Genomic DNA, 14,157 nt, shown 5'->3' with positions numbered 1-14,157 from the left:
AATGGGCAAATTGTTTAGAAAAGAGCAAAAAAAAGCTTAAAATGGGTTAGAAATGGGCCAAAAATGGTTTAGAAATAGCAAAAACTGACTTAAAAGGAGTTAGAAGTGGGAAAAAATGGAATAGAAATGGCCAAAATGGCCTAAATCTGTTGAGAGACTTCCAAGAATGCGTAAGAAATGGGAAAAAAGAAGGCTTAAAAGCAGGTTAGAAAAGGGCTGAACCAGGTTAGAAAAGGGCAAAAGCAGGTTAGAAATGGCCAAAAATGGCTTAAAATGAGGTTCAAATGGGCAAAAATGGGATAGAAATGGGGAAAAGTTTTTAGCAATTGCCAAGAATGGCTTAAAACGGGATAGAAAAGGGCAGAACCAGGTCAGAAAGGGACAAAAATGGTTGAAAACAGGAAAGAAAGTGGTTAGGAAAGGAAAGGAATGGCTTAAAACCGGGTTAGAAATTGCCCAAAATGGGTTAGGAAAGGGAAAATAGAGGCTTAAAATGACTTAGAAATGGCCAAAAATGCTTTCAGACAAGTTAGAAGTGGGTAAAAATGGGTTAAAAAGGCCAAAACCAGCCTAGTAATAGACGAAATTGGCAAAAAAATGGGCTAGAAAAGACCGAAAAAAAGCTTTGAAGGAGTTAGAAATGGCCAAAAATGGGCTAGAAATAGACCAAAATGGCTCAACACAGGTTAGAAAGGGGCAAAAACGGTTCAGAAAAGGCAAAACCCCGGCATAAACGAGTTGAAACTTGGCAAAAATTGGATCGAAATGGGCAAGCGTGGGATAGAAATGTCCAAAATTGTTGAGAAATAGCCAAAAATGGTTCTAAAGGGGGTAGAAACGGGTACACATGGGTGAGAAATGGCCAAAAATGGTTCCAGACAGGTTAGAAGGGAGTAAAAATGGGTTAGCTAAGGCCCAAGATGGCTGAAAGAGGGTTAGAAATAGGCAAAAATGAGTAAGAAAAGGGAAAGCAATGGCTGAAAATGGGCTAGAAATGCTCAAAACCAAGTTAGAAATGGTCAAAGCCTACTTAAACCGACTCAGAAGTGCGAAAAAGTGGTTTAGAAAAGGCTAAAACTGGCTTTGAAAGAGCCAAATGTGGCCTAAAACAGGTTAGAAACGGCCAAAAATTGCTCAAAACGGGTTAGAAAGGTGCAAAGAAATGGCTGAGAAATGGCAAAAAGAGCATAAAACATTGTAGAAATGGGAAAAAATGGGTTGGAAATGGGCAAAAATTGGAGTAGAAGTGGGCAAAAATAGTTTAGAAATGGCCAAATCTGGCTGAAACCAGGTAAGGAACGGGCAAAAAATAGTTCAAAAAGGAAAGAAATGGCTTAAAACGGGTTGAAAGTGGGCAAGAATATGAGAGAATCGGCAAAAAATTGCTTAAAGAGGGTTTCAGATGGGCAAAAAAGGGAGAGAAATGGCCAAGGTTGCTTAAAAGCAGCCAGAAATGGCTTGAAATGGGTTAGAAATGGGCAAATTGTTTAGAAAAGAGCAAAAAAAGCTTAAAATGGGTTAGAAATGGGCCAAAAATGGTTTAGAAATAGCAAAAACTGACTTAAAAGGAGTTAGAAGTGGGAAAAAATGGAATAGAAATGGCCAAAATGGCCTAAATCTGTTGAGAGACTTCCAAGAATGCGTAAGAAATGGGAAAAAAGAAGGCTTAAAAGCAGGTTAGAAAAGGGCTGAACCAGGTTAGAAAAGGGCAAAAGCAGGTTAGAAATGGCCAGAAATGGCTTAAAATGAGGTTCAAATGGGCAAAAATGGGATAGAAATGGGGAAACGTTTTTAGCAATTGCCAAGAATGGCTTAAAACGGGATAGAAAAGGGCAGAACCAGGTCAGAAAGGGACAAAAATGGTTGAAAACAGGAAAGAAAGTGGTTAGGAAAGGAAAGGAATGGCTTAAAACCGGGTTAGAAATTGCCCAAAATGGGTTAGGAAAGGGAAAATAGAGGCTTAAAATGACTTAGAAATGGCCAAAAATGCTTCGAGACAGGTTAGAAGTGGGTAAAAATGGGTTAGAAAAGGCCAAAACCGGCCTAGAAATAGACGAAATTGGCAAAAAAATGGGCTAGAAAAGACCGAAAAAAAGCTTTGAAGGAGTTAGAAATGGCCAAAAATGGGCTAGAAATAGACCAAAATGGCTCAACACAGGTTAGAAAGGGGCAAAAACGGTTCAGAAAAGGCAAAACCCCGGCGTAAAACGAGCTGAAACTTGGCAAAAATAGGATCGAAATGGGCAAGCGTGGGATAGAAATGTCCAAAATTGTTGAGAAATAGCCAAAAATGGTTCTAAAGGGGGTAGAAACGGGTACACATGGGTGAGAAATGGCCAATAATGGTTCCAGACAGGTTAGAAGGGAGTAAAAATGGGTTAGCTAAGGCCCAAGATGGCTGCAAGAGGGTTAGAAATAGGCAAAAATGAGTAAGAAAAGGGAAAGAAATGGCTGAAAATGGGCTAGAAATGCTCAAAACCAAGTTAGAAATGGTCAAAGCCTACTTAAACCCACTCAGAAGTGCGAAAAAGTGGTTTAGAAAAGGCTAAAACTGGCTTTGAAAGAGCCAAATGTGGCCTAAAACAGGTTAGAAACGGCCAAAAATTGCTCAAAACGGGTTAGAAAGGTGCAAAGAAATGGCTGAGAAATGGCAAAAAGAGCATCAAACATTGTAGAAATGGGAAAAAATGGGTTAGAAATGGGCAAAAATTGGAGTAGAAGTGGGCAAAAATAGTTTAGAAATGGCCAAATCTGGCTGAAAACAGGTAAGGAACGGGCAAAAAATAGTTCAAAAAGGAAAGAAATGGCTTAAAACGGGTTGAAAGTGGGCAAGAATATGAGAGAATCGGCAAAAAACGGCGTAAAGAGGGTTTCAGATGGGCAAAAAAGGGAGAGAAATGGCCAAGGTTGCTTAAAAGCAGCCAGAAATGGCTTGAAATGGGTTAGAAATGGGCACATTGTTTAGAAAAGAGCAAAAAAAGCTTAAAATGGGTTAGAAATGGGCCAAAAATGGTTTAGAAATAGCAAAAACTGACTTAAAAGGAGTTAGAAGTGGGAAAAAATGGAATAGAAATGGCCAAAATGGCCTAAATCTGTTGAGAGACTTCCAAGAATGCGTAAGAAATGGGAAAAAAGAAGGCTTGAAAGTAGCTAGAAAAGGGCAGAACCAGGTTAGAAAAGGACAAAAGCAGGTTAGAAATGGCCAAAAATGGCTTAAAATGAGGTTCAAATGGGCAAAAATGGGATAGAAATGGGGAAACGTTTTTAGCAAATGCCAAGAATGGCTTAAAACGGGATAGAAAAGGGCAGAACCAGGTCAGAAAGGGACAAAAATGGTTGAAAACAGGAAAGAAAGTGGTTAGGAAAGGAAAGGAATGGCTTAAAACCGGGTTAGAAATTGCCCAAAATGGGTTAGGAAAGGGAAAATAGAGGCTTAAAATGACTTAGAAATGGCCAAAAATGCTTTCAGACAGGTTAGAAGTGGGTAAAAATGGGTTAGAAAAGGCCAAAACCGGCCTAGAAATAGACGAAATTGGCAAAAAATGGGCTAAAAAAGACCAAAAAAAAGCTTTGAAGGAGTTAGAAATGGCCAAAAATGGGCTAAAATTGACCAAAATGGCTCAACACAGGTTAGAAAGGGGCAAAAACGGTTCAGAAAAGGCAAAACCCCGGCATAAATGAGTTGAAACTTGGCAAAAATTGGATCGAAATGGGCAAGCGTGGGATAGAAATGTCCAAAATTTTTGAGAAATAGCCAAAAATGGTTCTAAAGGGGGTAGAAACAGGTACACATGGGTGAGAAATGGCCAAAAATGGTTCCAGACAGGTTGGAAGGGAGTAAAAATGGGTTAGCTAAGGCCCAAGATGGCTGAAAGAGGGTTAGAAATAGGCAAAAATGAGTAAGAAAAGGGGAAGAAATGGCTGAAAATGGGCTAGAAATGCTCAAAACCAAGTTAGAAATGGTCAAAGCCTACTTAAACCCACTCAGAAGTGCGAAAAAGTGGTTTAGAAAAGGCTAAAACTGGCTTTGAAAGAGCCAAATGTGGCCTAAAACAGGTTAGAAACGGCCAAAAATTGCTCAAAACGGGTTAGAAAGGTGCAAAGAAATGGCTGAGAAATGGCAAAAAGAGCATCAAACATTGTAGAAATGGGAAAAAATGGGTTAGAAATGGGCAAAAATTGGAGTAGAAGTGGGCAAAAATAGTTTAGAAATGGCCAAATCTGGCTGAAAACAGGTAAGGAACGGGCAAAAAATAGTTCAAAAAGGAAAGAAATGGCTTAAAACGGGTTGAAAGTGGGCAAGAATATGAGAGAATCGGCAAAAAACGGCGTAAAGAGGGTTTCAGATGGGCAAAAAAGGGAGAGAAATGGCCAAGGTTGCTTAAAAGCAGCCAGAAATGGCTTGAAATGGGTTAGAAATGGGCACATTGTTTAGAAAAGAGCAAAAAAAGCTTAAAATGGGTTAGAAATGGGCCAAAAATGGTTTAGAAATAGCAAAAACTGACTTAAAAGGAGTTAGAAGTGGGAAAAAATGGAATAGAAATGGCCAAAATGGCCTAAATCTGTTGAGAGACTTCCAAGAATGCGTAAGAAATGGGAAAAAAGAAGGCTTGAAAGTAGCTAGAAAAGGGCAGAACCAGGTTAGAAAAGGACAAAAGCAGGTTAGAAATGGCCAAAAATGGCTTAAAATGAGGTTCAAATGGGCAAAAATGGGATAGAAATGGGGAAACGTTTTTAGCAAATGCCAAGAATGGCTTAAAACGGGATAGAAAAGGGCAGAACCAGGTCAGAAAGGGACAAAAATGGTTGAAAACAGGAAAGAAAGTGGTTAGGAAAGGAAAGGAATGGCTTAAAACCGGGTTAGAAATTGCCCAAAATGGGTTAGGAAAGGGAAAATAGAGGCTTAAAATGACTTAGAAATGGCCAAAAATGCTTTCAGACAGGTTAGAAGTGGGTAAAAATGGGTTAGAAAAGGCCAAAACCGGCCTAGAAATAGACGAAATTGGCAAAAAATGGGCTAAAAAAGACCAAAAAAAAGCTTTGAAGGAGTTAGAAATGGCCAAAAATGGGCTAAAATTGACCAAAATGGCTCAACACAGGTTAGAAAGGGGCAAAAACGGTTCAGAAAAGGCAAAACCCCGGCATAAATGAGTTGAAACTTGGCAAAAATTGGATCGAAATGGGCAAGCGTGGGATAGAAATGTCCAAAATTTTTGAGAAATAGCCAAAAATGGTTCTAAAGGGGGTAGAAACGGGTACACATGGGTGAGAAATGGCCAAAAATGGTTCCAGACAGGTTGGAAGGGAGTAAAAATGGGTTAGCTAAGGCCCAAGATGGCTGAAAGAGGGTTAGAAATAGGCAAAAATGAGTAAGAAAAGGGGAAGAAATGGCTGAAAATGGGCTAGAAATGCTCAAAACCAAGTTAGAAATGGTCAAAGCCTACTTAAACCCACTCAGAAGTGCGAAAAAGTGGTTTAGAAAAGGCTAAAACTGGCTTTGAAAGAGCCAAATGTGGCCTAAAACAGGTTAGAAACGGCCAAAAATTGCTCAAAACGGGTTAGAAAGGTGCAAAGAAATGGCTGAGAAATGGCAAAAAGAGCATCAAACATTGTAGAAATGGGAAAAAATGGGTTAGAAATGGGCAAAAATTGGAGTAGAAGTGGGCAAAAATAGTTTAGAAATGGCCAAATCTGGCTGAAAACAGGTAAGGAACGGGCAAAAAATAGTTCAAAAAGGAAAGAAATGGCTTAAAACGGGTTGAAAGTGGGCAAGAATATGAGAGAATCGGCAAAAAACGGCGTAAAGAGGGTTTCAGATGGGCAAAAAAGGGAGAGAAATGGCCAAGGTTGCTTAAAAGCAGCCAGAAATGGCTTGAAATGGGTTAGAAATGGGCACATTGTTTAGAAAAGAGCAAAAAAAGCTTAAAATGGGTTAGAAATGGGCCAAAAATGGTTTAGAAATAGCAAAAACTGACTTAAAAGGAGTTAGAAGTGGGAAAAAATGGAATAGAAATGGCCAAAATGGCCTAAATCTGTTGAGAGACTTCCAAGAATGCGTAAGAAATGGGAAAAAAGAAGGCTTGAAAGTAGCTAGAAAAGGGCAGAACCAGGTTAGAAAAGGACAAAAGCAGGTTAGAAATGGCCAAAAATGGCTTAAAATGAGGTTCAAATGGGCAAAAATGGGATAGAAATGGGGAAACGTTTTTAGCAAATGCCAAGAATGGCTTAAAACGGGATAGAAAAGGGCAGAACCAGGTCAGAAAGGGACAAAAATGGTTGAAAACAGGAAAGAAAGTGGTTAGGAAAGGAAAGGAATGGCTTAAAACCGGGTTAGAAATTGCCCAAAATGGGTTAGGAAAGGGAAAATAGAGGCTTAAAATGACTTAGAAATGGCCAAAAATGCTTTCAGACAGGTTAGAAGTGGGTAAAAATGGGTTAGAAAAGGCCAAAACCGGCCTAGAAATAGACGAAATTGGCAAAAAATGGGCTAAAAAAGACCAAAAAAAAGCTTTGAAGGAGTTAGAAATGGCCAAAAATGGGCTAAAATTGACCAAAATGGCTCAACACAGGTTAGAAAGGGGCAAAAACGGTTCAGAAAAGGCAAAACCCCGGCATAAACGAGTTGAAACTTGGCAAAAATTGGATCGAAATGGGCAAGCGTGGGATAGAAATGTCCAAAATTTTTGAGAAATAGCCAAAAATGGTTCTAAAGGGGGTAGAAACGGGTACACATGGGTGAGAAATGGCCAAAAATGGTTCCAGACAGGTTGGAAGGGAGTAAAAATGGGTTAGCTAAGGCCCAAGATGGCTGAAAGAGGGTTAGAAATAGGCAAAAATGAGTAAGAAAAGGGGAAGAAATGGCTGAAAATGGGCTAGAAATGCTCAAAACCAAGTTAGAAATGGTCAAAGCCTACTTAAACCCACTCAGAAGTGCGAAAAAGTGGTTTAGAAAAGGCTAAAACTGGCTTTGAAAGAGCCAAATGTGGCCTAAAACAGGTTAGAAACGGCCAAAAATTGCTCAAAACGGGTTAGAAAGGTGCAAAGAAATGGCTGAGAAATGGCAAAAAGAGCATCAAACATTGTAGAAATGGGAAAAAATGGGTTAGAAATGGGCAAAAATTGGAGTAGAAGTGGGCAAAAATAGTTTAGAAATGGCCAAATCTGGCTGAAAACAGGTAAGGAACGGGCAAAAAATAGTTCAAAAAGGAAAGAAATGGCTTAAAACGGGTTGAAAGTGGGCAAGAATATGAGAGAATCGGCAAAAAACGGCGTAAAGAGGGTTTCAGATGGGCAAAAAAGGGAGAGAAATGGCCAAGGTTGCTTAAAAGCAGCCAGAAATGGCTTGAAATGGGTTAGAAATGGGCACATTGTTTAGAAAAGAGCAAAAAAAGCTTAAAATGGGTTAGAAATGGGCCAAAAATGGTTTAGAAATAGCAAAAACTGACTTAAAAGGAGTTAGAAGTGGGAAAAAATGGAATAGAAATGGCCAAAATGGCCTAAATCTGTTGAGAGACTTCCAAGAATGCGTAAGAAATGGGAAAAAAGAAGGCTTGAAAGTAGCTAGAAAAGGGCAGAACCAGGTTAGAAAAGGACAAAAGCAGGTTAGAAATGGCCAAAAATGGCTTAAAATGAGCTTCAAATGGGCAAAAATGGGATAGAAATGGGGAAACGTTTTTAGCAATTGCCAAGAATGGCTTAAAACGGGATAGAAAAGGGCAGAACCAGGTCAGAAAGGGACAAAAATGGTTGAAAACAGGAAAGAAAGTGGTTAGGAAAGGAAAGGAATGGCTTAAAACCGGGTTAGAAATTGCCCAAAATGGGTTAGGAAAGGGAAAATAGAGGCTTAAAATGACTTAGAAATGGCCAAAAATGCTTTCAGACAGGTTAGAAGTGGGTAAAAATGGGTTAGAAAAGGCCAAAACCGGCCTAGAAATAGACGAAATTGGCAAAAAATGGGCTAAAAAAGACCAAAAAAAAGCTTTGAAGGAGTTAGAAATGGCCAAAAATGGGCTAAAATTGACCAAAATGGCTCAACACAGGTTAGAAAGGGGCAAAAACGGTTCAGAAAAGGCAAAACCCCGGCGTAAAACGAGCTGAAACTTGGCAAAAATAGGATCGAAATGGGCAAGCGTGGGATAGAAATGTCCAAAATTGTTGAGAAATAGCCAAAAATGGTTCTAAAGGGGGTAGAAACGGGTACACATGGGTGAGAAATGGCCAATAATGGTTCCAGACAGGTTAGAAGGGAGTAAAAATGGGTTAGCTAAGGCCCAAGATGGCTGCAAGAGGGTTAGAAATAGGCAAAAATGAGTAAGAAAAGGGAAAGAAATGGCTGAAAATGGGCTAGAAATGCTCAAAACCAAGTTAGAAATGGTCAAAGCCTACTTAAACCCACTCAGAAGTGCGAAAAAGTGGTTTAGAAAAGGCTAAAACTGGCTTTGAAAGAGCCAAATGTGGCCTAAAACAGGTTAGAAACGGCCAAAAATTGCTCAAAACGGGTTAGAAAGGTGCAAAGAAATGGCTGAGAAATGGCAAAAAGAGCATCAAACATTGTAGAAATGGGAAAAAATGGGTTAGAAATGGGCAAAAATTGGAGTAGAAGTGGGCAAAAATAGTTTAGAAATGGCCAAATCTGGCTGAAAACAGGTAAGGAACGGGCAAAAAATAGTTCAAAAAGGAAAGAAATGGCTTAAAACGGGTTGAAAGTGGGCAAGAATATGAGAGAATCGGCAAAAAACGGCGTAAAGAGGGTTTCAGATGGGCAAAAAAGGGAGAGAAATGGCCAAGGTTGCTTAAAAGCAGCCAGAAATGGCTTGAAATGGGTTAGAAATGGGCACATTGTTTAGAAAAGAGCAAAAAAAGCTTAAAATGGGTTAGAAATGGGCCAAAAATGGTTTAGAAATAGCAAAAACTGACTTAAAAGGAGTTAGAAGTGGGAAAAAATGGAATAGAAATGGCCAAAATGGCCTAAATCTGTTGAGAGACTTCCAAGAATGCGTAAGAAATGGGAAAAAAGAAGGCTTGAAAGTAGCTAGAAAAGGGCAGAACCAGGTTAGAAAAGGACAAAAGCAGGTTAGAAATGGCCAAAAATGGCTTAAAATGAGGTTCAAATGGGCAAAAATGGGATAGAAATGGGGAAACGTTTTTAGCAAATGCCAAGAATGGCTTAAAACGGGATAGAAAAGGGCAGAACCAGGTCAGAAAGGGACAAAAATGGTTGAAAACAGGAAAGAAAGTGGTTAGGAAAGGAAAGGAATGGCTTAAAACCGGGTTAGAAATTGCCCAAAATGGGTTAGGAAAGGGAAAATAGAGGCTTAAAATGACTTAGAAATGGCCAAAAATGCTTTCAGACAGGTTAGAAGTGGGTAAAAATGGGTTAGAAAAGGCCAAAACCGGCCTAGAAATAGACGAAATTGGCAAAAAATGGGCTAAAAAAGACCAAAAAAAAGCTTTGAAGGAGTTAGAAATGGCCAAAAATGGGCTAAAATTGACCAAAATGGCTCAACACAGGTTAGAAAGGGGCAAAAACGGTTCAGAAAAGGCAAAACCCCGGCATAAACGAGTTGAAACTTGGCAAAAATTGGATCGAAATGGGCAAGCGTGGGATAGAAATGTCCAAAATTTTTGAGAAATAGCCAAAAATGGTTCTAAAGGGGGTAGAAACGGGTACACATGGGTGAGAAATGGCCAAAAATGGTTCCAGACAGGTTGGAAGGGAGTAAAAATGGGTTAGCTAAGGCCCAAGATGGCTGAAAGAGGGTTAGAAATAGGCAAAAATGAGTAAGAAAAGGGGAAGAAATGGCTGAAAATGGGCTAGAAATGCTCAAAACCAAGTTAGAAATGGTCAAAGCCTACTTAAACCCACTCAGAAGTGCGAAAAAGTGGTTTAGAAAAGGCTAAAACTGGCTTTGAAAGAGCCAAATGTGGCCTAAAACAGGTTAGAAACGGCCAAAAATTGCTCAAAACGGGTTAGAAAGGTGCAAAGAAATGGCTGAGAAATGGCAAAAAGAGCATCAAACATTGTAGAAATGGGAAAAAATGGGTTAGAAATGGGCAAAAATTGGAGTAGAAGTGGGCAAAAATAGTTTAGAAATGGCCAAATCTGGCTGAAAACAGGTAAGGAACGGGCAAAAAATAGTTCAAAAAGGAAAGAAATGGCTTAAAACGGGTTGAAAGTGGGCAAGAATATGAGAGAATCGGCAAAAAACGGCGTAAAGAGGGTTTCAGATGGGCAAAAAAGGGAGAGAAATGGCCAAGGTTGCTTAAAAGCAGCCAGAAATGGCTTGAAATGGGTTAGAAATGGGCACATTGTTTAGAAAAGAGCAAAAAAAGCTTAAAATGGGTTAGAAATGGGCCAAAAATGGTTTAGAAATAGCAAAAACTGACTTAAAAGGAGTTAGAAGTGGGAAAAAATGGAATAGAAATGGCCAAAATGGCCTAAATCTGTTGAGAGACTTCCAAGAATGCGTAAGAAATGGGAAAAAAGAAGGCTTGAAAGTAGCTAGAAAAGGGCAGAACCAGGTTAGAAAAGGACAAAAGCAGGTTAGAAATGGCCAAAAATGGCTTAAAATGAGGTTCAAATGGGCAAAAATGGGATAGAAATGGGGAAACGTTTTTAGCAAATGCCAAGAATGGCTTAAAACGGGATAGAAAAGGGCAGAACCAGGTCAGAAAGGGACAAAAATGGTTGAAAACAGGAAAGAAAGTGGTTAGGAAAGGAAAGGAATGGCTTAAAACCGGGTTAGAAATTGCCCAAAATGGGTTAGGAAAGGGAAAATAGAGGCTTAAAATGACTTAGAAATGGCCAAAAATGCTTTCAGACAGGTTAGAAGTGGGTAAAAATGGGTTAGAAAAGGCCAAAACCGGCCTAGAAATAGACGAAATTGGCAAAAAATGGGCTAAAAAAGACCAAAAAAAAGCTTTGAAGGAGTTAGAAATGGCCAAAAATGGGCTAAAATTGACCAAAATGGCTCAACACAGGTTAGAAAGGGGCAAAAACGGTTCAGAAAAGGCAAAACCCCGGCATAAACGAGTTGAAACTTGGCAAAAATTGGATCGAAATGGGCAAGCGTGGGATAGAAATGTCCAAAATTTTTGAGAAATAGCCAAAAATGGTTCTAAAGGGGGTAGAAACGGGTACACATGGGTGAGAAATGGCCAAAAATGGTTCCAGACAGGTTGGAAGGGAGTAAAAATGGGTTAGCTAAGGCCCAAGATGGCTGAAAGAGGGTTAGAAATAGGCAAAAATGAGTAAGAAAAGGGGAAGAAATGGCTGAAAATGGGCTAGAAATGCTCAAAACCAAGTTAGAAATGGTCAAAGCCTACTTAAACCCACTCAGAAGTGCGAAAAAGTGGTTTAGAAAAGGCTAAAACTGGCTTTGAAAGAGCCAAATGTGGCCTAAAACAGGTTAGAAACGGCCAAAAATTGCTCAAAACGGGTTAGAAAGGTGCAAAGAAATGGCTGAGAAATGGCAAAAAGAGCATAAAACATTGTAGAAATGGGAAAAAATGGGTTAGAAATGGGCAAAAATTGGAGTAGAAGTGGGCAAAAATAGTTTAGAAATGGCCAAATCTGGCTGAAAACAGGTAAGGAACGGGCAAAAAATAGTTCAAAAAGGAAAGAAATGGCTTAAAACGGGTTGAAAGTGGGCAAGAATATGAGAGAATCGGCAAAAAACGGCGTAAAGAGGGTTTCAGATGGGCAAAAAAGGGAGAGAAATGGCCAAGGTTGCTTAAAAGCAGCCAGAAATGGCTTGAAATGGGTTAGAAATGGGCACATTGTTTAGAAAAGAGCAAAAAAAGCTTAAAATGGGTTAGAAATGGGCCAAAAATGGTTTAGAAATAGCAAAAACTGACTTAAAAGGAGTTAGAAGTGGGAAAAAATGGAATAGAAATGGCCAAAATGGCCTAAATCTGTTGAGAGACTTCCAAGAATGCGTAAGAAATGGGAAAAAAGAAGGCTTGAAAGTAGCTAGAAAAGGGCAGAACCAGGTTAGAAAAGGACAAAAGCAGGTTAGAAATGGCCAAAAATGGCTTAAAATGAGGTTCAAATGGGCAAAAATGGGATAGAAATGGGGAAACGTTTTTAGCAATTGCCAAGAATGGCTTAAAACGGGATAGAAAAGGGCAGAACCAGGTCAGAAAGGGACAAAAATGGTTGAAAACAGGAAAGAAAGTGGTTAGGAAAGGAAAGGAATGGCTTAAAACCGGGTTAGAAATTGCCCAAAATGGGTTAGGAAAGGGAAAATAGAGGCTTAAAATGACTTAGAAATGGCCAAAAATGCTTTCAGACAGGTTAGAAGTGGGTAAAAATGGGTTAGAAAAGGCCAAAACCGGCCTAGAAATAGACGAAATTGGCAAAAAATGGGCTAAAAAAGACCAAAAAAAAGCTTTGAAGGAGTTAGAAATGGCCAAAAATGGGCTAAAATTGACCAAAATGGCTCAACACAGGTTAGAAAGGGGCAAAAACGGTTCAGAAAAGGCAAAACCCCGGCATAAACGAGTTGAAACTTGGCAAAAATTGGATCGAAATGGGCAAGCGTGGGATAGAAATGTCCAAAATTTTTGAGAAATAGCCAAAAATGGTTCTAAAGGGGGTAGAAACGGGTACACATGGGTGAGAAATGGCCAAAAATGGTTCCAGACAGGTTAGAAGGGAGTAAAAATGGGTTAGCTAAGGCCCAAGATGGCTGAAAGAGGGTTAGAAATAGGCAAAAATGAGTAAGAAAAGGGAAAGAAATGGCTGAAAATGGGCTAGAAATGCTCAAAACCAAGTTAGAAATGGTCAAAGCCTACTTAAACCGACTCAGAAGTGCGAAAAAGTGGTTTAGAAAAGGCTAAAACTGGCTTTGAAAGAGCCAAATGTGGCCTAAACCAGGTTAGAAACGGCCAAAAATTGCTCAAAACGGGTTAGAAAGGTGCAAAGAAATGGCTGAGAAATGGCAAAAAGAGCATAAAACATTGTAGAAATGGGAAAAAATGGGTTAGAAATGGGCAAAAATTGGAGTAGAAGTGGGCAAAAATAGTTTAGAAATGGCCAAATCTGGCTGAAAACAGGTAAGGAACGGGCAAAAAATAGTTCAAAAAGGAAAGAAATGGCTTAAAACGGGTTGAAAGTGGGCAAGAATATGAGAGAATCGGCAAAAAATTGCTTAAAGAGGGTTTCATATGGGCAAAAAAGGGAGAGAAATGGCCAAGGTTGCTTAAAAGCAGCCAGAAATGGCTTGAAATGGGTTAGAAATGGGCAAATTGTTTAGAAAAGAGCAAAAAAAAGCTTAAAATGGGTTAGAAATGGGCCAAAAATGGTTTAGAAATAGCAAAAACTGACTTAAAAGGAGTTAGAAGTGGGAAAAAATGGAATAGAAATGGCCAAAATGGCCTAAATCTGTTGAGAGACTTCCAAGAATGCGTAAGAAATGGGAAAAAAGAAGGCTTAAAAGCAGGTTAGAAAAGGGCTGAACCAGGTTAGAAAAGGGCAAAAGCAGGTTAGAAATGGCCAAAAATGGCTTAAAATGAGGTTCAAATGGGCAAAAATGGGATAGAAATGGGGAAAAGTTTTTAGCAATTGCCAAGAATGGCTTAAAACGGGATAGAAAAGGGCAGAACCAGGTCAGAAAGGGACAAAAATGGTTGAAAACAGGAAAGAAAGTGGTTAGGAAAGGAAAGGAATGGCTTAAAACCGGGTTAGAAATTGCCCAAAATGGGTTAGGAAAGGGAAAATAGAGGCTTAAAATGACTTAGAAATGGCCAAAAATGCTTTCAGACAGGTTAGAAGTGGGTAAAAATGGGTTAAAAAAGGCCAAAACCGGCCTAGAAATAGACGAAATTGGCAAGAAATGGGCTAAAAAAGACCAAAAAAAAGCTTTGAAGGAGTTAGAAATGGCCAAAAATGGGCTAGAAATAGACCAAAATGGCTCAACACAGGTTAGAAAGGGGCAAAAACGGTTCAGAAAAGGCAAAACCCCGGCGTAAAACGAGTTGAAACTTGGCAAAAATTGGATCGAAATGGGCAAGCGTGGGATAGAAATGTCCAAAATTGTTGAGAAATAGCCAAAAATGGTTCTAAAGGGGGTAGAAACGGGTACACATGGGTGAGAAATGGCCAAAAATGGTTCCAGACAGGTTAGAAGGGAGTAAAAATGGGTTAGCTAAGGCCCA

This window comes from Lathamus discolor, chromosome W, assembly GCF_037157495.1.
Source record: "Lathamus discolor isolate bLatDis1 chromosome W, bLatDis1.hap1, whole genome shotgun sequence".
In the NCBI taxonomy this organism is placed as follows: Eukaryota; Metazoa; Chordata; class Aves; order Psittaciformes; family Psittacidae; genus Lathamus; species Lathamus discolor.
This window is presented reverse-complemented; position numbering follows the sequence as displayed.